Below are 24938 nucleotides of genomic sequence, written 5' to 3'. Positions count from 1 at the left end.
TAAACTCCATATTCTAAAATGCTTGACAGCATCCATTTAAGAGGCTGAATCTTATTGGGTAAAATAGAATAGCAACCTTTTAAGACAAAAAAAAAAAAAGAAAAGAAAACTGGAGCAATATAGTTATAAAAGATCTATTTTGTCATAGAAAAAAATAAGTGGCTTTCTTCTCCTCGCATTCTAGTTATATGTCCTATTACTTCTATTTGTTACCAAAAAATAGAAGATGATAACTCGTATCTAAAGCAACACTGATTCCAGCGTATTTTCAATTCAAATAAACAGTCTTCACTCAACAATGAAATTTGTATGAGAAATAAAAATGGCAGGCTGTTTGCTTTCCCCCTCTTCTTCTTTTATTTATATTTCCACAATCAGACAAACCATAATGCTATCTAAACAACTATACACATTAAGAAACAAACATAGATCAATAGCTATAATTTGACACACATGCACCGTTCTGTGTGAAAACATCAATAGTATAAAAGCTTAGTGGGCATCGCTGGGAAAAATACGCTCTGTAGACGGTGTTGGCAGAAGATTAAATAACCACATGTCAGAAGGAAAAAAAAATTCAATGAAACTGAATGCATATTGGAGATGTGCAGGTACTCTGAGCTAAACTGTTCAGGATTAATAATAAGAAAATTATCTTTGTCTTCCAGTCATTCAATTACTTCATGAACAAATATTTTGGCTGGGATGTCTGCTATTCAAATATATACTGTCTTTCCTATCTGCCAAAGGAGTGCTATTGAAAGACAAGAAAACAGGAAATGAGTCGCACAGTGCAGTCAAATTGGAAGACAATATCTTAAGCTGCTATATACTCTTTCATAAACTGTGCTATAGGTGACTATTCATCTCCTCCTGATCTCTAACACTCTGCAGGAACAATGAGAGAGGAATATATCAAGTCATTATTTGCCCAGCCAGAAAAAGGAAACAGAAAGTTTATTCGGAGTCACTGATGGAAAATAGGGTTGTGGTTCAGGAATTTGCCAGTATACCCTGTGGAGACAAAGGAATGCACAAAGGCCATTTGAGTAGCAATATTGTCTAGAGCATGGAGTTAGGGGCTGAGGATGCCTGCTCGCCAGCATTGGCCTGGCTAATGACTCTCTTCATGAACTTCATTAATTCGCAGACGCTCCAATGCCACAAACAACGCAGGCACCCAACCCTCTTTCTGTGATCTCTCCCACTAATCCCAGCGGTACTTCTCAGAAGCATATATTTACAGGCATGCTCAGATGTAAATCTCAACTTGTATGTGCTTATTATTTTTATAAGAGTGTATTTCTAGTGTCCATGGTTGCAGGGGAAGGCTTAGCAGTATGACTCTTACATGCTCAAAACCAGAAATACATAAAAATACCCCAGAAAACAAAAACACCCAGTTAGGGCCACCGGGCTCTGGAATGGGCTTCCAAGTGAGGTGGTGCTGTCTCCTACCTTGGGGGTCTTCAAAAGGAGGCTGGACAGATATTTGGCTGGGGTGATATGATCCAGGCACCCATTCCTGCCCGGGGCAGGGGGTCGGACCTCGTGATCTGTTTAGGTCCCTTCCGACCCTAAGTACTATGATACTATGAACTCATGATTTTTAAGACAATCTCATGATTTTGGTAGAGTCTGATTCATGCTCTTTGAATGCTTCTGCCTGGCAACACTGCAACTCCATCACACCTTTCAAGATAGGTAATTCAAGGGAGGGCACCCATTAGTCCCACCATCTGCTTCCTACACCAGCCCCAATGCAGCCTACCTTCATTGACCCACAGGACGTGTAACTGTGCTTCTATGTTCCTGTGGGTTTTTGCTTGAGGATGATGACCCAAATGGGGGAGTCCAGTTTCCAGGCTGAAGGGGCTGTCTGAGTTGATCTCGGAGGGCTATTTTGATTCTGCTGGGCAGTATGCATGGACCTTACAGGGCAAGGAAATGGTGCCATGAGGAAAGTTTTATAAAGCAGAACATCCCTGGCTGGTATAACGCCCAAAGTCAGCCTCACTGCTACATCAGGTGAGGCCACTTTTGTTTAAATTGAGTTATAGAGAATGAACCCTATACAGCCCAGCACCTTTGGGCAAAAGTAGCTTGGAGCTACCTGTGCTCCCACCTCCATGAACTTTCCAACTGGAGGAAGGGGGCAACTGCGAATCAGGGTCTGAGCCTCTCTTTCTTCCCCTAGTTTCTTTCAAATGAATGTTTATACTGCATGCATAACTGGACAGGGGTATGGGACCAGATCATCAGGTGCTGTAAACTGGTCTAAAGTTAGAGAGAACTTTACCTGATAGCTGAAGCGGTCTTTCAGCGGCGCTGAGATCTGTAACTTATTGAGAAACAGTTATGTAGGCTGAAGTACCTACTAAAAAGCTTGCCCGCTATTTCCAGTATAATACCCTGTTTCTGTGTTCTTTTAACTTTGCCAAGTTTTAACCATTTGGGCTGAAATTTTCCTTGCCTACTGTAATATCATCCAAGTTGACTAGCAATTGATAAGAATGAGGCTAGGGGGAAAAATACATAGCTTTGTCCATCTGGGGAGAAAAAACTGGTATACTTTTATTTATTTATTTATGCATGATAGATAGATCTATCTATCGTTTGATCAATGAATCTAGTACTTGAGTAACTAAGTACTAAATGACTGTGCAATAACCAGCGTTACTGCACAGTAGTGTCCTGACACGGTTGCCTAGTGAAGTGTACTGCATGGTAGCTCAACTGCGCAGTAGCGTCGTGTTATGGTTCGTGCCCGGTGATGCTACTGCACCGTAGTAATGAGCTACTGAGCAGTAAGCATCTCATGCAGGTGCATCCACTCTGTCTGAACTACTCAGCTACTTATAATAAGGATAATAACTGTTAACAATAATAAAATATTACATACACGTCCCCAGGAAAAAAAAATACATTTCTGCCTTTATAACAGGGCTTGATCTGTATTAAATCAATGAGACCTGGTACCCCATGGTCAACAGCTAGAAGCAAAGATATGAAACAGCTGTACTTTCAGTAAGTGCTATCCACCCTGTGAACTGAATGAGGCCAGGGCTGTTTGGTGGTGGGAGCAAGGTGAAGAGCACCTGGTCCTTTCATAAAGGCTGTATCATAATGTATAGGCGCAAGGGAGAGTGGGTTGTGCTGAAGCAGGCCGCCTAAATACTTGCACTTCCTAACTTTGGCCGTGCTTGAATATGTAACCATAGTAATGATCCCTTAATAACTGGATTGCATTTTCTCTTTCTTTTTGTCCTTTTATAATTAAATATATAGGCCAGGATTTGTGAAAGAGCCTAGGGCAGTTAGTCACCTAAATTCCATTAGCATTCAAAAGAAGTGGGGTACCAAACTCTCTTAAGTGCTATTGAAAACTGCAGGCATACATAACATAATACAATCCTCTCTGTATCTCTTAGTGGTCATTGCCACGTTACTATCCATTCCACTTTCTAGCCCACTCACTTTTCCATCATTAATCATTATTTCCATCTCCCTGAAAAAAAACACTTGTCTTCTGTTTTTCATCTTTATGTTGGTTGATATCAAACTACTACTTCTCTTTTCTCCCCCCCCTCCCCCCTCTTATTTTTCCAGGGGAACTTTTCAGAAGTTCGACACTGTTCTTCTTAATCTCTGCTTGTCATCCCTGTGTTTATTGTCATGCAAGGGCACTTTTATGCATCTTCATACTGTCAACAGTCTTCCTCCCTTTTTTACATGCAACTTCAAATGTTTCTAGCTTTTCCAACTGGGTCACATGCTTTATTTTTATTTTGGGGGTGGATATGGAGGGTGACCTTCTGTAGAAATATCTCTGATGTCTTCATATGCTGTTTTGTCATCCCACCGCTTTGACTCCTCTCTCTCTCTCTCTCTTATGTTGTACCTCTAGAGAACTTATAAAGTAATGTAAATATTAATGGATAATGGGAATGGCTTGTATTGGCCCCAGCTTGCTCAGAGCCAAAATAATCTACATATTCATGGCCATTTTCATGTTCCTGGAGTCTCTCAGGCTTATTGTAAACAGACCTGCATTCCTGATGTCAAATTTTATGCGTTTGTGCTTAATACATTAGAGACTTTTTCAGGTTTATCCCAGTTAAAATAATCTAAAGGCTGTTATGGCCAGGGGAAAGTGTGGATTATTTGTTGTGTAGGTGCTGGACAGCACAAGCTAAGATTCCCTCGAGGCTTTTCTAACTTGTCTACCAAGGTTTTCAGTAACAAATAGATTCTCACTCTCTTTTTTTTCCCCCTCCTCATAAATCTGCAGGCTCTGTCGCTCCCAGTGAGCTGACCCTTTGTCATCTAGCATATCCTTGGATGAATAAACCAGAGTGCAGACCTGTGGTTATTTTTTCCCTCTCTGCACTTATGTATATTTCTAATGAGAATCCGATTTGTTTTCCAGTGCTATATTCCTGTGAGTCCTGTATAACAAGAGAAAGGAATATGAATATGACATAACCTGTGTGGCTTCATTTATATGCTTCCTACTCAGCTCTGTTTGAACCTGGGATAATAGAGAGATAGAGCCTCCACTTCTAGTTAAAAAGCACTCAAATTGATCAAGCAGTGTTACGATCATGTTTCTTGTTGCTCAAAGGCAGGTTGCATCCGGCCCTGTGTTTCCTCTGTAAAGACGGTAGTGGTTGTCATTAGAACAGCAACACATGTGAAAGGTTGCATCCTCAGCTGGTCTAAATCGGCACAGTTTACCTGACTTAATTGGAAGTACAGGGATTTGCATCAGCTGACAATCTGGCCCCTTTGCACAATGGCAGGGAAGGTCACAATGGTTCTGGGTCAGTGAGATGAATCCCAGCAGGCAGAAATTTGCCAGGATTATTTAAAGGTTCTTTTTTCCCCTCCCTAACCCATTCCCAAACTATTGTGTACTAGTCCTGGTCTATTTTTCACACCGCCATCTTCCCTCCTATCATCTGCGAGTGAAGAATCTTGTTCCTCCAGTATGTAGCCCCACTTCTGATATAATCCTTTTTATTGCCCAAAGTCAGCGCTTTCCGTTATGCTACTGGTTGCATATACCCGGCAACCTACCTTGATTCCCCACCCCGGCCCTTCTCCTTTCCCTTCTGCAACCACGTCTACATGAGACGCTTACTGCACAGTAGCTCATTACTATTTTGTGCAGTAGTGTTGCGGGGCAAGTACCATGATGCAATGCTACTGTGCAGTAGTAACAAGCTACTGCACAGTCAGCATCGTCAGAAAGCCATTCAGGGATGCTACTGTGCAGTAATGCTGGTTACTGTGCAGGCATTTAGGACTTGGGTATACAAGTGCTAAATCACTGTGGAATAACAACTGTGCAGTCAACATCTCATGTAGACATGGTCTGCATGTTCTACCCTTCACCATGATCTAATCCTTCTGCTTAGAGGAACAACTTGTGCTACACTATTTATACGTCCAAAATATTTCCTATGTATTATAGTGGGGCTGCTTTTATTGAAAGGTATCATTTGACATGAGTTCAAGAGTGTCATATATGGTCCTAAACCCCCATTGACAGCAATGGGACCATTTCCCATGATTTCATCGTGCCTTGGACCAAGGCTTACCTCTGGTACTCCCTTGGCCAACATTATTTGACTTTAGTTGTGATGGGACTTGTTTCAATCCAGCACTGTCTTAACCATGTGCAGTCTCATGCTGTGTGTGTGTGTGTGTGTGTGTGTGTGTGTGTGTGTGTGTGTGCATGGTCTGTTTTTATTTTCCTTTTGTTTTGTGCTAGCATGCATTATGCATCCAGGAAAACGCCTAAGAGTCTAGGAAGGCTGTAAAATTCAAGAATACTAGTAGCTTAGGTATATAATTCTATATTTCTCATCAGTGCGGGAGTGGGAAAGAATGTGCTTGGGACAAATACTCTTTCTTTGTGATCAGCCATAGTGCAAGAAGCCAACTTTTCAATACTTATATTAGTACATATAATGAGGGTAGCAACAAGGCATGATAGTTGCATGGTATCTGCATGGAAATGACAGATGTCTGGGGGTCTTTAAGAGGAGACTCTGGGGGTCTTTAAGGGGAGGCTAGATGTACACCTTGCTGGGGTTGTTTGACCCCAGTACTCTTTCCTGCCATGGCGGGGAGTTGGACTCGATGATCTGCTAAGGTCCCTTCTGGCCCTAGAAACTATGAAACTATGATGTCCTGTGCTGAACAGAGTTACTCCTTGGTCTTAAATGTTCTTGAAGCCATTTGAGGAGATGCCACTGCCTAGTGACATAGTGAAGCACTGCCCCTCTGTTCTACTTTCAGTTCTGCCATAGAATAGTGGTATGAATTTAAGAAAATTAGTTAAACTTTCTGTGCCTCATCTTTATGTTGTTAATGTTACAACTGTACCTACCATGCCATGTGAAGCACCTTGAGATCCTGAGGTGCAAGGAGCTCACTTAATATGAAGAAAAAGTAGATTCATAGATTCAGTGATTGTTAGGGGCTGGAAGGGACCTTGCAGATCATTGGGTCCAGGCTCCCCACTGGTGTAGGCAGGAAGACAACTGGGGTTAAGTGACGCCAGTGAGGTGACTATCCAGTCTCCTCTTGAAAACCTCCAGGATAGGTGACTGCACCACCTCTGTAGGGGGTTTATTCTATAGATAAACCAAATAAAATGGGATGCTAGATATTCGCATGACTGCTCCCCACTTCTTGATGAGCTAGACAAATGCTTGCAAGTCAATGCAAGATGGAAAAAAGTGCTAATCCCTGTCAGCAGAAGAAACAAGCAAGCTAATAAATACACTAAACCAAACCAAAAATCCCAAACCTACTTCACATCCCATTCTCCCCTCCTCCCCCCCGGGGAGACGATGAGAAAGAGGATGAGCCAGATATGACAGGTGTTAGTCATACTGCTTAATATATTTCTGGTAGGCAATCAGATCTGACAGGGGGTGAGGTGGCAGAGTGGCTAAGGCACCCTTTGACGGCTGAGTGACAATACTAATTAGACTGGGTGGAGAGCTAATTGAATGGAAGTATGCTGCCTCTGGTTCAGGAGACAGCCTATATGGCATCCTTGAAGGTGCTTGGTAAACCTGGGGGTGAAGATGTGCTGTCTGGGTCTAGACTGGAAGGAAGACTTTTACAAGATTGAGAGTTCCTGATAACGTTAATTAGCCCATTGGGCAGCACATCCCTCTTTCAGACTTCGACAGATGAAACTCAAGAGATGGAAAAGTTCTGTAAGGCCTTTCAGCTTCTCTTTGCATCACAGAGCTCATGCGATAGGACTTTGAATTGCACATTTGGGAGACTACTGCTTAGTCTAAAGCATGGTACCAAAAATAAAATAGATTTGAGATGATGAGGGATCATGAGATCACCCAATAATGTTTGGCAAGCTAAATACCCAAGACCCTTCAGTTGGGAAAGCACCGGTACGTATAACTTTTCAAAGGCAGGCTACCAGAAACCATCAACACGGAGAGAGGAGTGCGAAAAGAGCAAGCCCCTCCACTGAATTTCTTTTACTATTGGAACCAGATGACTGAGATTAAGCAGGTCATGTTTGCATTTGTTCTCCTTATATATGAATCAGATTGGATGAGCGAAGGAGCATTTTACGGTCCCCTGCTTACAATTCTCACAACGCCCGTTAGGATCACATCTATTCTCAAATCAGGGTTTCTGCCTTCAACTCTTGCCATCCGCTGGCTGCTCAGTGGTAGGCCTGAAGTGGGCTTTGGTTCAAATCTGGTAGAAGTCCATACCACTCACTAACAATAGCATCATAAAAGGCAAAGACTAACATTATTTGAAGATTCAGGAAAAAAGTCACAGAAGAAGACTGAATGAACTAACCTCACACAAAGAAGCAGTCTCCCCCAAACCAGGCTGGCGTGTGTTTGCCAGCAGTAATGTACAGGAGCTCACACTTACGCTGTTATGACTGTTCTGAGAAGTTCAGATCCTGGGGCATTTTAAAAAAAAACAATGGAAAGCAACAATAAAAACAGGTCTGCCTTAAAAAGAGGTACAACCCATCACCATGGGAATCCATGACCAACGAAATGACCATTACAGGGGCTCCTGTCTTCATTTATAAAACACAGAGGAAATCTAAATGGTGTCAGTTTGGGGTTTTGGTCACTTAAAGTAACCAAATCAGATTGGAAACAAAGACCTGAATGGAAATGCCATGCTTTGGTATTATAGTCACGTTGTCACCCAATCCAGCAAAGACTTACACACATGCTTGACTTTGTGAGTAATCCCACTAATTTCACAGGGCTGGATTTCCATTTACAAAAAGGTCCCTTTACACTGTTTTAACAGTGCAAAGGCCCTTAAATTAGATACATCCTATCAAAATGTTGTTTGCCAGTCACACAGGGTACATTTTTTTTAATTATATATATGGGACTGGGTGCTTTCCATCAGGCCACAGCCAGACTCAAATTTACAAAGATTTGGCTTTTAAACTCTCAGCACAGCTTGACTCAACCCCCCGAACCACATGAAACGGGCTCATACTGATATTCCTAAATCTAAACGTGTCTCTGCTTTGGGGAGGCTTGAAAATTGACCTAGAGCTAAACTTCACGACTATCCTCTGAGTATTTGATCCAACTGCCACAGAAGTCAATAGCAATCTTTGCATTGACTTTAAAGTTGGATTAGGTTATGTGTGTGTAATGTACCACAGCAAAACCAAACTCCTGAACTCTCCATCTGGATCCAAAATTTCCTGCTTGGTCCTATCTCCATTCTGAGAGTCATGGATCACTAGATTCCTCACTAATAAGCAGGAGAAATCAAACAAATGGACGGCAGGTTTTTTGGTGGGTTTTTTTTTTTTTTTCTTACATTAAGGCCATAGCTTGTTCAAGGACAAAAGAGGCAAGAGAAGAAACTATGCATGTCTAATACTGATGGAGAGTGTCGCCTGCTGACAGCATGTTACAGCCATGGTTTCTGCCAGAGCTATTTCATGATGATGTGTTTGAGACCTACAGGCAACTGGTGCCAGTTCCTGTCGTGAAGATTTGTTATAAGCATTGACTTGCTGCAAATAAGTGACTAGAGAAACTGTCAGTCACATTCCAATATGTGGAGGCAAGTTTATCTTCCATATCTATCTTGCAGCTGTCTACAAATTCATGCCCATTTTCATGTTCCTGGAGTCTTTTCAGTCCATAGGAAATGAACTGTAAAGAACTGATGATGCTTGCCACATCAAGGGACATTTGGTGAAATTCTGGGCACTCTCAGATCCAATCCAGGCTGCTTCCTGGCTTTGAAGACGAGGCTAAATTGTCCTGGCTTCTCTGTGCCCCAAAGCATTTCTTGAGCAGCAAGTTTTATCTATGCACTAAGTTTTAGGTCCTCATTTGGGATGTGAAGCTACAAGAAATGCGTGTCCAGAAATCTCCGTGGACCAAGTAGAAATTCAAAGTACAAATGGCCCTGCAAACGCAGGCTTGTACAATGCAGACATCTTACCTAGTGCCATTTATCTAATGTCTCGCTTCTTGTGGTTTAGGACAGTTATGTACTGAGTGGGTTTGGATTTTTGCATTGAGGCTAAGGTTTCAGAAGTGCGCAGGCAAATAAAAATCAGTGGGGCCAGATACTAAGTGGTCGTTAATTAGCCTAGCTCCAAGGCGCTTTGAAGACAGGCTGATTTACACCTGCTGGGATCTGGCCCAGACTCCTTACGATTTGCCAAAGAGAAGGTGGGGTCTGAGTGGCCATTAGAGCTGTCCACGGGGAATTGTTTCCGAATGTCAAGATCATTCGTAACAGAGACACACACAGATACAATAACCTTAACTGGTAAGGCATCTCTTTTCCACCGACTTGATCGATTCCATTGCATTATAGCATCCCTAGGAAACAACATCATTTCTAAGAACTTGTTTTAAGCCTCTTATATAACAGAACAAGTTGTTTGGTTTATAGACTTAAAAAAAAAAGAAATAAGGTTGGTGGAGTAATGGGAGGGGGATTGTAACAATTTTTTCTAGAGGGAACAGTTTGGTTTAGCAACTTCCGTTTAAATTGAGGCAAAAGTGAGATAGTTGGATGGGTACAGCCTAATCCTCTGTGAATGTTCATCACTTTCCTAACACCTAGCTGCAAAGTCCCTTCCCATCTTTTAAGTAACAGTTCTTGCAGTAAATTTCCATTGAGAATATTATTCTGGAGCTGCTTGAGATTTCCTTGGAATATCCTACAAGACTGCAATGCATCGGTGCCCCCTTCAAATAAACCCATGCAGGTTCAGTGCCAGGCTCAACATTTTGAAGACATTTCTTTATTTAAGGGCAAATGTTGTCCCCTCCTCAACACTAATGTGCACGTCCATCAAAGTCCATGAGAAACATCCATATCTGTGTGGCTAAAAAACAAAGACTTTGCTATTTACAGGGTTAAAGGAATGAATCTCAGGAGCAATTTTATTTAAGAAATATTGTAGCTCCCTGTCCGGTTGGTAGCTAATCAGCAATTTCTTCTATCCATTTGCTATTCAAAATGAGCTGACCATTTTTTGAATGCATTGTTCACAGTGCATTACATGTTAATGCATCGTTCACAAGGCATAGCCATGCTAAAGACAGTGAAACTACATTGAGACACAGCAGCTAAATGAAGGGCTTGGTTGCTGAAAGGTGCTTGCACGTAATCAATGCTTGAGAGACTTGTGATTGGTTATATAAGTTGCAGGGTGTTGTTTCTCACTCCTGGTTGGATGGATGCAAAAGCATAAACCAGTGAAAAATCAGGATGAAATATGAGTGCTAAATCACTCCCAGAGGCATTTTTGAATGGGAGGTCTAGATTGTCCGTGGAGCCCCTACAGTGCTCTCTCTGCGGCTGGATTAAAAAGCACAGTAGGAACTTCACATTATTGTTACACTTATTACTCTTTGTACCTAAGACTAATTTGTGCCTTGTTGTGCTGGGCTCTGTACATACCAGTAATAATAATCATTACTTATGCTATGGTAGCACCAGGGTACACACTGTACAAATGCAAGATAGAAATCTCTTCCCCCAAAGCTCACAATCTGCAGAGCAGGATAAACAACGGGGGGAAGAAAATCCTCGTGCATACAAAATGCTGTGGCTCCCCCACAGTCACACGGAGCATTTGAAGCAGAGTCTGAAATCAGGCGCATATCTGTTGAATTTCAATTACCTGCCTTAAACAGAAGATCCTGGGTAATACCCTGGCCCTTTAGTCATCCCAAGTGTCATTGGAGCCAGAATTTCACCCTGTAGCTATTCTCCAGCCAATTTTTCCTCCGTACATGTATACAGCAGCTTGTCTGCTGGAGCCATTTGCTCTGGGCTCAGACTCCAGACCTGCAATCACGACAACGAGTTCCCCTTAACCCATTCACAGCTAGTCGTCTGTAGTACTGGGTAATCCGGTGTGCTGCTTCTGTAAAATACAAAATCTTAAACTGCTGTTTTAGTGCCATTAACTTAGAAGAGGCCAAAAGGTAAGTTTTCATTTCATTGTGTTCTTCAGTTAAAGCAGGGACTTATTGGCAAGACTCCTCTCTGGCTGCCAGGCTGGAGTCAATGTGAAACCTTCACACTAGCTGTACTGATACAGCAGCAGAGCGAGTGCTTTCCAGGCTGGGATCTCCCAAGGGACCTGAAGGTGACGCAGTCTCTTCTTTTCTCTCTGTCTCTCTATTTTTTATTTGCCCTACAGTCTCACAAAGTGGGAACACATGAAGTTAAAAGGAATAAGCTTGTCTAACATCTAATAAGAGAAGAAACTGTCACCATCGGTGATGTGAATGGGAATACGAAAGCTGTATTTCTTTGGCAGCAAAAAAAGCACAAGGCGAGAGGTTACCTTAAGATCTCCTCTCTGTTGCTTTAAAAGCTCTGCTTAATTGTTAGTCACGATGCACTGTGGGCAGAACAATTAGCTGTATCTATATTAGATCTAAGCTGTAATTATTTGTTACATTAATCATGGCTAGAGTGAGAATTTAATTAGTCATGACTATTACATGATTTTTTGGGGGGGAAGAGGGAAAATCCCCCTGGTTTTGGTTGTTTGGCATGTTTGACTAATATGAACAAGACATGCCTATCCCTCCATGAGCTGGTACCGAGTGCACCTCACCCAGCATTTTGCTGCCTTTGAAGGGGCAGGGTTTCTGCCTGGCTGCAGAGCCAAGCACAGGCGTACCTGTAAAGAGCAGTGCAACAAAACAACACTGGCACTTGCTTAAGCTCTAAGACGCACTGACTTTGGAGGTGACATCGTACCGGTGTAGACTGTCCCTTAATTCCCTTCAGTGGCCATCCTTATTGCAGATCAGTGCAGGGGACACGTGGACAGAAACTGGACAGTGTTTTGGCTTCCACTCCCCAGCAACCACCTCCTAGCTCAGGGGGTGCATCTACATGTTCATTAATGTGCCTTAATGACTGCAAATTTGGCTTAGTGCTTGTTTAATGAAGTACTATGTGCAGTAAATAAGGTAACTACATAGTAACGCCGGCACACTTTTTTTTTTTGTGACACTTACTGCTCTTTAGCCTTATAACACTACACAGTAGGCTATTAGCACAGTTTTGAACAATGTTATGAGGCTAATGCGCAGTAAGTGTTTCGTGTAGATGCACCCAGGGGGAAGCTAGCTCAACCTATGGTCTTGCCCGTTACAGTGAAGGGGGACACAGGCAATGCACTGCTATTTCTTGAGACACGGCTGATCTAGTATTAATAATATTATTACACCTAGAGTCTTGGGCGGCAGGGGACCATCACTAATGCAGGTATAACTTAGACTAGAGCACCACAGCTTAGACTGCAATCGTCTTCCTCAGTATTATAGAGATGCCTATCAATAGGTTCTTATTGCAGCATCTAGGACTCTACATTTAGGGACAGATGTACTAAATAATAACAAGTTGAAAGGGGAGGATGTACTGTGCATTTGATGTTCCTGGTAACTGTTTTATCTGTCCCCTTCTATCTGACAGTAAGTGCCATTAAACTAAAGCAGCTGGCCCGTTTTCTTCAGGGCTGCATGGTATGCATATACAATGGTGACATGGCTAAGGGATGCAGAACCAGAACATCTTAGATAGGGAGGGTCTCAGTGGACATATCTACATGTGCAATGAATGTGCCTGAATAAACTCCAGCACAGTTTGCACAGGACTTATTGCTTCTGGGTGCAGTGTTTACATGTGCCCCCAGCGCTGCAGCCCATTGAGCCGTGGTGGTCTGCCAGCCTGGAGCTGCTCTGCCACTGCTCGACATGCTGCAGGGGGGCTGGCCAGGCCACTAGGGTGCTACAGTGCAGGGCTAGCTGGCAGGCAACCTCCACACGGTAGCACCCTTATGCCTCAGCCAGCCCTGGTCACCGTCTACATGTGCGTTGCAGTGCACAAAATAACTCCACCATAGGATAGTACTTGTGCCAGGCAGTGCTATTCTGAAGAGGGGTTAATTATTTTACTGCGGCCTAATAGCTCTGTATGTGTAGATGGTGATGCTTTACTGCAGAGCTAATTAGTCAACTCTGCAGTAAACATCTCGTGCCAATGTGCCCAGCATGTAGGTCACAGGGTGAATAAAACAGCGGTGCTGTGGTTTACCTTCTACTTTCCTCCAGATAGGAACAAATACAGAGTCAGCTGATTTATGGTAAGCCTCTTTGCTTTTACTTCACCATAACCTGGACACGTATCCTGACCTCCATTAATGCAGTTTCCCAAACCTTGTGGTTTTCCAGTCCTCTGTAGTAAAGTCAGACACTCTCATGGCCTTGCTCACAATTGCCACCAATTTGCCTCCATGGCAGCTAGCAGCAGCATAGGAACTGGTGGCAAGGGAGCTAGCTGTGGCAGCTGAAGAAGGGAGGGTTCAAGAGCAGGTGAAGTCATAGGACAGCGCTCCTATCCAGCCATGACTCACATGTACCACCCACAAACCATCCCTCCCCCCAAAATGGGAGAAGGCCCCTTCGATTGGAAAATACTCCTCAGATCAGAGCCTACATGTGATGGGAGCTGTAAAAAAGCAGAAGGAAGGGATGGTTCTTGCCCTCAAAGGACTTGGTGTGAGACAGCAAGGCAACAGCTGGATACAGAGAGACAGGTGGGGAGGTCAAGGAAATAGCAAGACACTGTTTGTTCTCATGATGGGCAGGCGAGCAGTCCAGCCACTGCCGGCATTTTGCAGGTATTACAGCAACAGAGGGGTTTGAGGAGGTCTCTGAAGTGGGACTACAAGGCTTGTTTTGGGGTGTTTATGAGGCTTGCCTCCCAAATGTGCAGGCAGCATGCGAGAAAAGTGCCGAGGTGCCCATCTGAAAAATTACTGAGAGGCCAGTAGGGTCCAGTCTCATGGGCTGATCAGTAAGAAGTGTTGACATTTAAAGAGTGAATGAAAATGTGCTCCTACAACAACATCGCCATGTTGTGCCCCTTATCCAGGGCACATGGCAAGGTGCTCGTTTACCCCTCTGATGGTTCGCTTTCCTATAGTGAGCACGGCAGGTGCATGCATAGACCGGCATTGACGACAGCGGGGCTCCAAACCGGCTTAGCAGTCTGACGAGGAGAGAGATCAAAATTACCTTGAGCCAGATTGTGAGCCCCTTGCCCACCTTGGAGTGCAGTTGCTCACACAAGTAATCCACTAAAGTTGATAGCCCTGCAAATGGCTGCAGGGTTACAGACTATTTGCGCAAGAAACTGGTCTCCGGTGTGAGTTAATGGGTTCGCCGTCTGGCCCCTAATTTGCTGAATCGATTTGAGTGTGTCATAGTGATCCCAAAATTTCCCATCATAGCTAATTACCCACATTCATTTGGTGCCTGCTAATCTCTCCTTCTCCTTCTCTATTTTTCTCCTGCGCTTGTATATGATTTCTTCTCTGTTTCTACAGCTCTCTCCCCTTCACTATTTACCTGTCTGTCTTCCCCTTTCTCAGTGCCTCCCATAGTACCCACGTGCCTCTAAAACTCTGGAGGACTGAGGACATAAAATATGAAATAAAATCCAATCCAATTAACATTTCTTCCTGCTCAGTGTTTTGAAAGAGAAAATGCATGTCCATTTAACATCCGTCTACTGCTCTGCTAGCTAACATCCCATGCTTCAGAGAGCCAGAATCCCTACCCTTTCTGAATTAGAAATGCAAAAGGGGTGGGGGAGAGGACCCACCAAAGGATCTCTACCATAAATGTGGTAAACTGTGATAGTGTGGGTGACAACATTTTGATAATGTGGTACTTTTAATGAGTCACATATATAAGGCTCTTATCATCCCAAACAGCTCTACCCTGCTGATTCGGGTAAAAAAAAATAAAATAAAATAAAAACTTTTCGACCATCTCAGCGTTCTCTTGCTCATTACACCGACCTGTCAGAAATGACAACTTGGCCGAGTCTGGTTATTCCATGCTGACAAGGTGCTGTATACGCTTTTCTGTAATAATGTCAGCTTTTAAAGGTGCAATGTACTTAAGGAAGCTCATTTCTATGATTTGGCCAAAAAGAGCCATTTGCCCTGTCAGTGAGGTGAGCAATGCTTTAGTTTCCTTTAAATTAGGAGTCATTTTCATGAATATTGTTCTTGGAAAACTAGCTCAAAGGAAAGGAGCTTTTAAAAAAAAAATCAAGTCTTAAAGGTTGCTTACTGAACAATTGTGTGATGATTACCTTGCAGTGTCTAAAACAGTAGTAACGTTAACCCTAATATCAAGCATATTTCAAAAAGACCCCTAATGCAACAAAACAAAATTGCATTTGGGGGCATATGTGTGCAATCTACTGTAAATATAGAAATATAATATAGACACAACAATATAAAAGGCAATAGTGCAATAAATATACATTATGATAGTAAGATGGCTTTTATATATATATATAAACCAAAGCGCTGCCTTTGGTATTGTGGCTACAAAACTGTAAGCAGAATTAATTGCAGTGGAAATTGCACCCATTCAGAAATCTGGAAGGTAAGGAGATGCCTCTTTACATGAGTTCAGTTGTGGATCAGATTAACTTCTTGTTTGGGATTGGAAATGGGAGTGAAACCCAATTTACAGTGAGGGTCCATGTGATAATATGTGTCTATCAATTGGATAAGCATCACCTTTGCAAGAGCTTAACCAAGTATGAAGGGTATGAATACACTGTGGCTATGTAGTACATGCAATAATGTGACTTAATAGTTACTTCCAGTGACTGTAACGACTCAGTATGTACCTATGCCTAAAGGCACCTCCCTGCCAATTAAGTAGTAGAGGCCTATGTGTTTACAATGGCCCTGCCTAGAGATGTTGTGGATCAGCATCCTTGGAAGTTTTTAAGAGCAGATTAGACAGACCCCTGTCTACGGTGGTTCAGACAGGGATGATCCTGCCTTGAGCAGGGGGCTGGGTTAGATATCTGTCCTGTGGCCTCTCCCTTCTAGTCCTACTTTTTTTGTCATTAAATTGTCTACCTACTGAGGTCCCATCTCTGTTGATGACCATGAGCATCTCATGACAACTAGCTACACAAATACCACCCCAGCCTATGGTTTATTAATGTTTTGATCATCATAAGTGGATTCAGTGCTGAACCTGACACTATCCCCATGCTAAGGCATCAATGCTTTTACTTGGGAATACACAAAACAATCCAGAAAAAGTAATAGGCTAATGCAGTACGGGACTGTGCAACTTCTAAATCCTATATATCAGAGATATTTAGGACACTTCCCCCCTTTAATAACTGAAGTATATAATAAATGGCTTTATTGCTTGTGACCATGTCTCCCCCTAGTGACTAGCTAAGACCTGCTAATGACTGATAGCTAAATGAACTATGTGGCCCAGATACTAGGGAACTGTAGCTCTGATGCCAAAATCAGATTTGACTCTTTTTGACAGCTATGAAATCATTATGAACAAAATGAGAACAACATAGCTGCTTAAGCAGGGAATGTGACCCCTGTATGATGACAGGGAACAGGAAACAACACACCACATAGGTCTTCAAAAGGAGGCCTAGGAGGTGAAAAATGAAGGAAAGAGGTGGTAAGGGTGGAGAGAAGAGAGGTTTTGGGGCTGAAGAGAGAGTTCAGTGAGCAAACTTTGGTGTCTGAACCTTTGCTCATTGCCATTTCTAGGCCCACCAAAAATTTGATTATAGCACTACTCAGGGGGTTATAGTGACAGAAATCTCTCTGCCTTCTTATACAGCCAAATTTAGATTCAGTTCAGAAGCAGCTTTATTTATTTATTACTGCAAGGTATGTATGGCTGATTTAAAACTGGGCAGGCATTGGCAATATACACACATATATATATATATTTTATCTGAGGTTTTCTTATTTTTTGGTGAGTTTTGAACATTCCAGTCTTCCGTACTACTATAATAACACCCCAACTAACTTTCAGAGCATCTCAAGACTGTTGTCACTAGAAACAGATTTGCCATGTCCCTCTTCCCAAATGCCACTTCACGTGGACACTGTAGGATACTCAACTCTTAGAGAGCAGTCAAGTGGAGAGAGGTGTTTTATCTGTGAGTGACGTCTCTCATGCATGCATTGCTGTTACACAAGCTTGCAGAGACACCCTCTATCTAGTGAAGATATTCAAGCCTGGGATATTAAGGGCTAGTCTTTCTGAACCTGGCCTCTCCTTCTGAAATATGTAATTCATGAGGGCAACTTAGGTTGGTAAGTCCTTATCCAGAAAAAAAAAAACACATGTGTGACTTTAATCATGTGAGCAAATACATGCATATTTATGTATGGACCAGAGCTTTAGATATATAAATTGTGCAAAAATGTGCCAAAATCACTATTATTAGTTTAGATTTTCCTCAATAATTAACATGCACAAACATATAAATAATACTATCAGAAAAACAGCTATAATAAGCTAATCATGGTATAGCTGGGGTGAAAGAAAAAAATATGTTTCATTGTCATAGTTATTTCTATTTTACAATACTTGTTAGGTGCACAGACCATTTTATTATGCTTACAAGACATATTATAAGCTTCAATTTCAGGTAAACTGCTGCTCTACCAATCAGTTGCATCTCTAAATAACTGGGAAGAAGGATGGACAGGCAGACAGACAAAAAGCAAACACATAAGCAAGGAGAGAGAATAAAGGAAGGAAGGACTTTGATTTTTAACTACTTTATTCAGGGGTTTGAGGTACAAAAAGTTGGCCCCTCCAGGGTCCAGGTCCAATATACAAAGCAAAGACAAACGTATTACCTTCAAACCAAGAGCACCATGTCGTTACATTCATAACATCACACTGTGACAGATGCTTTCACATTATTACACACCGTGCCTAACATGCCGTTATGTGATTGGGACACCGGCCACATGGTCACATATATCAAAGCCCTCTATAAACAAATGATTCCTACCCTGATCTATCCAATCACACACGTGACAACACCTTCAACTTCCCACATAAAGAAAAAAGAAAAAAAGCAGCCTGGTGACGGCCCAGGGTGTGGGACGAGCAGGGAGTCGCAGTCTGATGCTGAGCCTGCCCTGTCGCCCAGACTGTTCATGACATCACAGCATGTATTGAAGATGGCCATCCTCCACGTGGCACAGCGCTCCCCCAAGGACCCAGCATGCCTCAAAGGTGGGCACCACCTACCGTAGCACAGTCTGCTCAAACGCCAGCAAGAGGTACGCCCACACCAGGAAGACAAAAAGCTGCAGGGCATCATCTGAGCCAGTCCTGGCAAGCCGGTTGCAGTGGCTGTTGAGGACAGCCATCTTAGTTTGACTGAGTAGAAAGTTGGCCAGGCAGACAGTGCCCTGCTAGGCTGCCCATTACAGATAGGAGCACACATAGGTAGACTCTGAGAGGCTCCAGCCCAATGCCCACAGAGATGGCTCGAGAGCCATGAAAAGTTGAGGAAGGCATCAAAGAGATTCTCCTCAATGCCCCTGGTGCAGAAGGGGAAGGCTGTCAAGGTGGCTGGGTCAAAGTGGGACGCAAATGTACCAATGGCTAGGATGCTGTGCAGCAACCGCTACTGCAGGTCACCAGTCTTCTTGGTGGTTGGCGGCTTATATAATGTGTGCCAAGCTGGGTGGGCTGGTGGAGAATCTGGCAGCCTCAGGCGCTGTCGCCGTGGTGTATCGGGGCAGCCCACCAGCACGTGGGCACAGTGGATGTGAACCACCCAGGCATACAGGCTTCTACGCAGCAGCTAGGCAAAGGGGCAACCTGTTTCACTATTGGGAGGCATGGGGAGAATCAGTAGGGTGCTAGGCTTGCTGGATGTCATGCAGGAGACAGCCCACGCTGTGAACAGAGTGCATGCCCAGACAGGTGATCAGGGCCTTGTGTGAGAGCCAAACTGGACAAGTGGGGTCAAGGAGATGGCCCAGGTGGAGGACAAATGCCTGGATGAAGGTGACTGTGAGGCTGGCAGAGGACAGACTCAGCACAGAGTGCTGCAGGGCTGGGTTGTGCACGAGGGGCTCCCTCAGCAGCTGCAGGAACTGTAGGTGCCAGACCTGGGGCTGGAGGCAGAAGATGGCCTGACAGACTTGTACCACACCATGGTAGAAGGCCGGAAGCACTACCTAGTTCAGGAGCATGACGTTCAGCAGGAAGAGCTCCCAGTTGAAGCTGAGGGCCCCCACCCTCTACAAGAATCAGCATGCCAGTTGTTGCCAGGGTATGTGCTCCTCACCATAGGTGAGTCACTGAAGGGCTTGCAGGTGGAAGGCAGCCACCTTGCTCTCCAGGTAGACCAGGGTCTGGCCCCTCTCAGCGACAAGTAGGTATAGAACACCTCATGGGAGCCAGTGGCACACAACCCAGAAAAAATCTACCAGGAGGCGCTGGATCCTCTCAAGTAGATCCTGTGGTGGGTTGAGTATGTGCTACAGTGTCACCACCACCAGGTTGCTAGTGATGAGGACACATCCATGGTAGGAGAGGCTGAATAGGGACCAGTGCCACTGTTGCAGATGGGCCTCCACCCCCTCTTCAAGTCCATCCCAGTTGTGTGCCATCAAATTTGGTGGCCCCAGGAATATGCCCAGGACCTTGAGGCCCACTGGCAAATCCAGGGGAGGTCACGTTGGTCCACACATCAAGCAGCAGGGCTCTTGGCTCAGTTGATATGGGCCAAGGACGTGTGCTCATAGGTTTGCTGGCAGTCCATCAGGGCCCACACGTCTTCCTGGGTGTTGAGGAAGATGGTCATATTGCCAATAGCCAGAGCAGAGGGCCAATGGACAGGCCCATGGCCAATGGCAAGGCCACACTGCTCAGGTGGTACCACAGTGTGTGCATCAGCAACTCGATGGCCAGGGCATAGAGCATGACTGACAGAGGGCAGTCCTGGAGAATACCCCATGCATGGGGAACAGGGCATAGAGCTCACCTTGAACAGGCTGGAGATGTCATAGTAAAAGACCCAGAGCACCCTGGTGAAGAGGGCCCTGAAGCCAAAGGCCTCCAGGGTCTGGAAGAGGTAAGCATGGCTCACCTGGTTGAAGGCCTTCTCTTGATCCAGAGAGATGAGGCCAATGCCCAGGCCAAAGAGTTAGCTGGTTGTGAGTAGGTCATGCAGCAGGAAAAGTTTGTCTTGGATAGTCATGCCTGGCATGCAGTAGCTCTGCTCAGGCCCCGTGATGGAGGCCATGATGGTGCAGAGGCAGATCACCAGTGCTTTGTCCAGAATCTTGTAGTCCATGCACAGCAGGGAGACCAGCCACCAATCCTTAATGCAGCCAATGTCTCCCTTCTTGGGCAGTGTAAGCACTGCTTGGCAGCAGCTGATCAGCAGGACCTTGTTGGTGAGGCTCTCCTGGAAAACGTGCAGGAGTCAGGGAACAAGGAAAGTCCAGAAGGTCAGCAGGTAACCTATCAGGTCCTGGGGCTTTGCTAGAGGCAAGACCGGCTGCAGCAGCTGCCATCTCCTCCAGAGATAATTTCTGCTCAAGCTCGCTGGCCTCCAGGGTGCAGACATGGCAGGCCCTCATGGAGTTCCCATGTGGCCTTGGTGCAGGACAGCTCAGCTGCAAACAGGTCACGATAGAAGGCAACGGTATGCTCGTGCATTTCACCCGGGTCCGTGACTACCTGGCCCTAGAGGGTCTTGAGGTGATCTAAGACTTCGCTCACTGCCCGCCACCACTCCAGGTTGAAGAAGAAGTGGGTTGGGGCATCAGTTTCTGCCAGCTCTTGGCAGCAGGTGCAGATCCTTGCTCTGTGGGCTGTGCTCTCTGCCAAGTCACACAGGCATTTCTTGCATAACCAGAGGCTCTCACGCAATACCACATCACTGCCAGGGGCCAGCTCTGCCACATCTTCCTCCAGCTCTTGGATATGGCTGGGTGTACTTCTGATAAAAAGCCCAGATCTGTACATTGCCAATGTCCCACCATAGCTTCCAGGAGGAGTAGCTCAGTTTTTAGGCCTCCCAGCCCCACCAAAATTGGATGAAGCAGTTCCAGAAGTAGGAGTCTTGAAGCAGGCTGATGTTGAAGTACCAATAAGGTGCCTGCATGCAGGTTCTCTCAGGCAGGCTCTGTTCACAGCAGGCCAGGTCATGATCTGACAGGCCCAAGGGAACAATGTGACTGCTCCACAGGAGTGGCAGATGGTGCTCGGTGATATAAAGGCTGTCAAGGCAGGCCATGGTGAGACCACCAGCACTTGTCCTGGACCAGGTTTAATGGCGCATGTCAGGATGCAGGGCTCATCAGATGTTGACAAGGTCCGCAGTCTCGAGGGCAGACTGCAGCTTGCCAGCTGAGGGCAGGTGAAGCTCAGGCCCCATTTGGTTGAGGAAGGCATCAATGGTACAGTTAAAGTCCCCGTCTACAAGAAGCAGGTCATTGTACTCACTAGCATCATGCAGGAGGGAGGCCAAGGTCTCAAAAAAATGACTGTCTTCTGGCCCTTAGATGTTGATGAGTAGCAGGAAGTGTTGTTCTATGGTGACACAGGCAGTCAGCAAGTAGCTGGCCATGTCAAGCTGTAGCTGTGGCAATAGGAGAGTCATGATTCCGGTGCTGAGGTTGGTACCATGGCTCAAGAACATTTGGCCTCATCAGGCAGTGTTCCAGGCCACCTGGTTGAGCCCATCAGAACGTGTCTCCTGGAGGAAGGTGATGGCCAGCCACTTTTAGCACAGGAGCTCCAGGATGGCCTCCCATTTAACTGAATTGCAACACCCATTGCTGTTAAAAGTGACAATGGTCATGGCTGCCATGGGTGTAGAGAAAGAACGAGGTAAGGTGTGGGTGGAAGACCGAGCACCCAAGAGCAGAACAAGGTAGCAGAGACAGGTAGGGGAAGACCTATCATGCCCTACTCTACTCCAGAGACCCACCCCCCACCAGCCCTACTCAACCCTCACCCACTGTGCAAACTTCTTCAGATGGTAAGGCATCTACTGGGTGCTTAGATCTTGTTGCATAAGTTTGGCCACAGATATGGCAGCCTTGATAAAAGGCTTAGGGTTTGCATGCCACTGGATGATGCACCTGGTATATTCTTCTCTCCTTTGCTCTGCTTCAGAAAGGTCAGAACAACCCCATAGTCAGGGGGCAACCCAGGATGAGTCTGCAAGCATGGGCTGGACATTTCTGACAAAAGAGTGGTGAGGCTTCACCCTAGGTAGGTGCTCACCTGTAAATGCGATGTCTATACCCTCAATGTCCAGACACAGAAGGCTTTTATCATTGTCCAGGTTGAGGACCAGCTCCAGGAGGTTGATCCCCACCTTCTTGGGGGTAGAGAGGTCATTCCACTGTTGAGGTTATTTGTGACATGCATAAATCTGTATCTCCATCTCACTAGCTTCCTCATCCAATCCACTAGGCTGGAACATGACCAAGAAGTCAACAAACCCTTCTTCAGCCTCCTGGGTCAGGCCTCCAGAAGAGAGGCATTCTGTATCACCTTTACTGCCACCTGACTCCAGAAGCTGGGAGCCAGGTGAGGGGTTGGTGACCACTGCTGTTGCTTCCCCTACCACTGAGTCATCCCTATCCGCAGTCACATGAAACAGGGTCACCGGCAGGATAGCTGGAGTGGGATAAGGCTCTCTACTGTTGGTTGAGGAGGGTCCTAATGGGTATGAGGTGTCCTGAGATGCCCCCTTCATCTTCCTCTCCTTGTTCTTCTTCATTGTGGGTGGCCTCTCCTTCACAGAGGACAGGCCAAACTGCTCCATGTCCTCGTGCCCAGGGCAGGCCATCTCAGATAAAGCCACAGTGAAAAGCGGCCAGGAGGAGGCCCGAGTCTCATTGTCTGACAGGGCCCTGGTGCTACAGTCACTGGCCACCTCAGCCTTGTCCAGGGCAGTCAGGGTGGGCAGGGGGAAAGTGGAGGCATCAGCCCTACCGCCTGGTGGGGCCTCTGCACTGGGGGGTGGGTACTATAGGTGGGATGGGCAGGGGAGAGGGCTGGGTAGTAGTCCCAGCCCCTCCACTGGATGGTGCTCTCATGCCAGAGATCCCAGCCCCCTTGGATGGAACGGGGGTGATAGGAGGTCAGGAAGAGATCCTGGCCTCACTGGGTGGGGCTTGTGTCCCAGAAGTGGATGTGCTGTCTCTCGGTGCCACTGTAGTTGCCAATGTTCCAGCATCTTTCCCCTGCAGGCACTGGGCTGGTAGGTGGGAAGAGCTAACACAGTGGAAACACGTGGTGTCCCCCAAGGAAAAATTAATCACAAATCTACACCCACTGAGTGTGAGGTTCAAGGAGTGAGGCAGAGACTGGGGGTCCTCTCTGAGGAGCATGAAGATCTGCCTCAGAATGGACAGGACATGCTTCAACTTTGGGTCCTTGCAGCTGATCGCGAGCTGGCAAAAAGGACACGTAGGAACCCCATAGGACTTGAGTCCCTTGGAAAGCTCCTGGTTGGACAGGTGTCAGGGGGCCACCTGGGTGTCTAGGGGCATAATAAGATAGTGTACACCTGTGATGTCCAGGCCCTCCACATGCACCCTGTTGACCAGGGTGGAAGCACTCAGGTAAATAACTGGGACCATGTTAACATGAGCCATGTAATGTATGTCATGCCATCAAAGAAGATCAGCTAGGGCACCTACACAGACCTCAACTCTGCCATAGGGAGGAATATGGACCCTCAAGCCATGGCTAAAGGTGAGGTTTTGAGAGGCATCCCCATGCCAGCCACCAGGTGTATGAGCAGCTATTCCTGCTAGGACAGGGTTAAACCCAAAAGCTAAAACTAAAGGAATGAAAAAAATTGTATATATAAACTACAGAGATAAGTGTCTGGGAATGCAGCCATAAAAAGCAAAAAGGGAGGAGTGTGAGTGCCTGGAAGGGAGAAAGGAGGAATGAAAAAAAAGAGCCAGGGGTGGAAAGAGTTAAGGGGAAAAAAAGAATGAAACCGAAAATGAGAAAAAAGGATGTGAATTAAGACCACCCCTCAAAAGGCAAAAGAGAACTCCCTGCGGCAGACAAGCAAAGAAAGAAAGAAAGAAAAAGAAACAGTAAGAGAGAAACTGTGAAGCAGACAAATGCAACTTGCAGACAGAAAAACCAGAAATAGAAGGAGGAGGGGACAGAGAACAGGAAAAAAGAAAAAGAACTGTGAAAATACAAGAAAAAAAATAGAAAGGGAGGTAAACAAAAGCAAGAGACCTTTAGATAGGTAGGAGTCAGAAAAGAAGAGAGAGAAAGAGCCCGGGAGTCTTCCGCTCAGAATCGCCCCACGCAGCTCCAAGCAAGCCCAGTCTGACGCGTCCAAAGTGGAAGGAAGGAAGGAAGGACAGTGGTTATAGTTTCATGGTCTCATAGTTTCTAGGGTCAGAAGGGACCTGAGCAGATCATTTAGTCCGACCCCCTGCCCTGGCAGGAAAGAGTACTGGGGTCAAACGACCCCAGCAAGGTGTTCATCTAACCTCCTCTTAAAGACCCCCA

The 24938-nt window shown here is 45.3% G+C and overlaps 1 long non-coding RNA gene across 1 annotated transcript; it reads right to left on the bottom strand.

Moving 5' to 3' along the window:
• Positions 1-1320: 1320 nt before the first annotated feature.
• On the bottom strand, positions 1321-19894 carry LOC109308192. The gene is made up of 3 exons (XR_002100525.1): positions 19819-19894; positions 12734-12737; positions 1321-1331 (listed from the first exon to the last, which is right to left on the bottom strand). It is a non-coding gene; the product is annotated as an uncharacterized LOC109308192 (long non-coding RNA).
• Between the last annotated feature and the right edge of the window lie 5044 nt (positions 19895-24938).

Source organism: Crocodylus porosus, unplaced genomic scaffold (assembly GCF_001723895.1).
Source record: "Crocodylus porosus isolate Cpor-Errol unplaced genomic scaffold, CroPor_comp1, whole genome shotgun sequence".
Classification (NCBI taxonomy): Eukaryota; Metazoa; Chordata; order Crocodylia; family Crocodylidae; genus Crocodylus; species Crocodylus porosus.
This window is presented reverse-complemented; position numbering and strand designations above follow the sequence as displayed.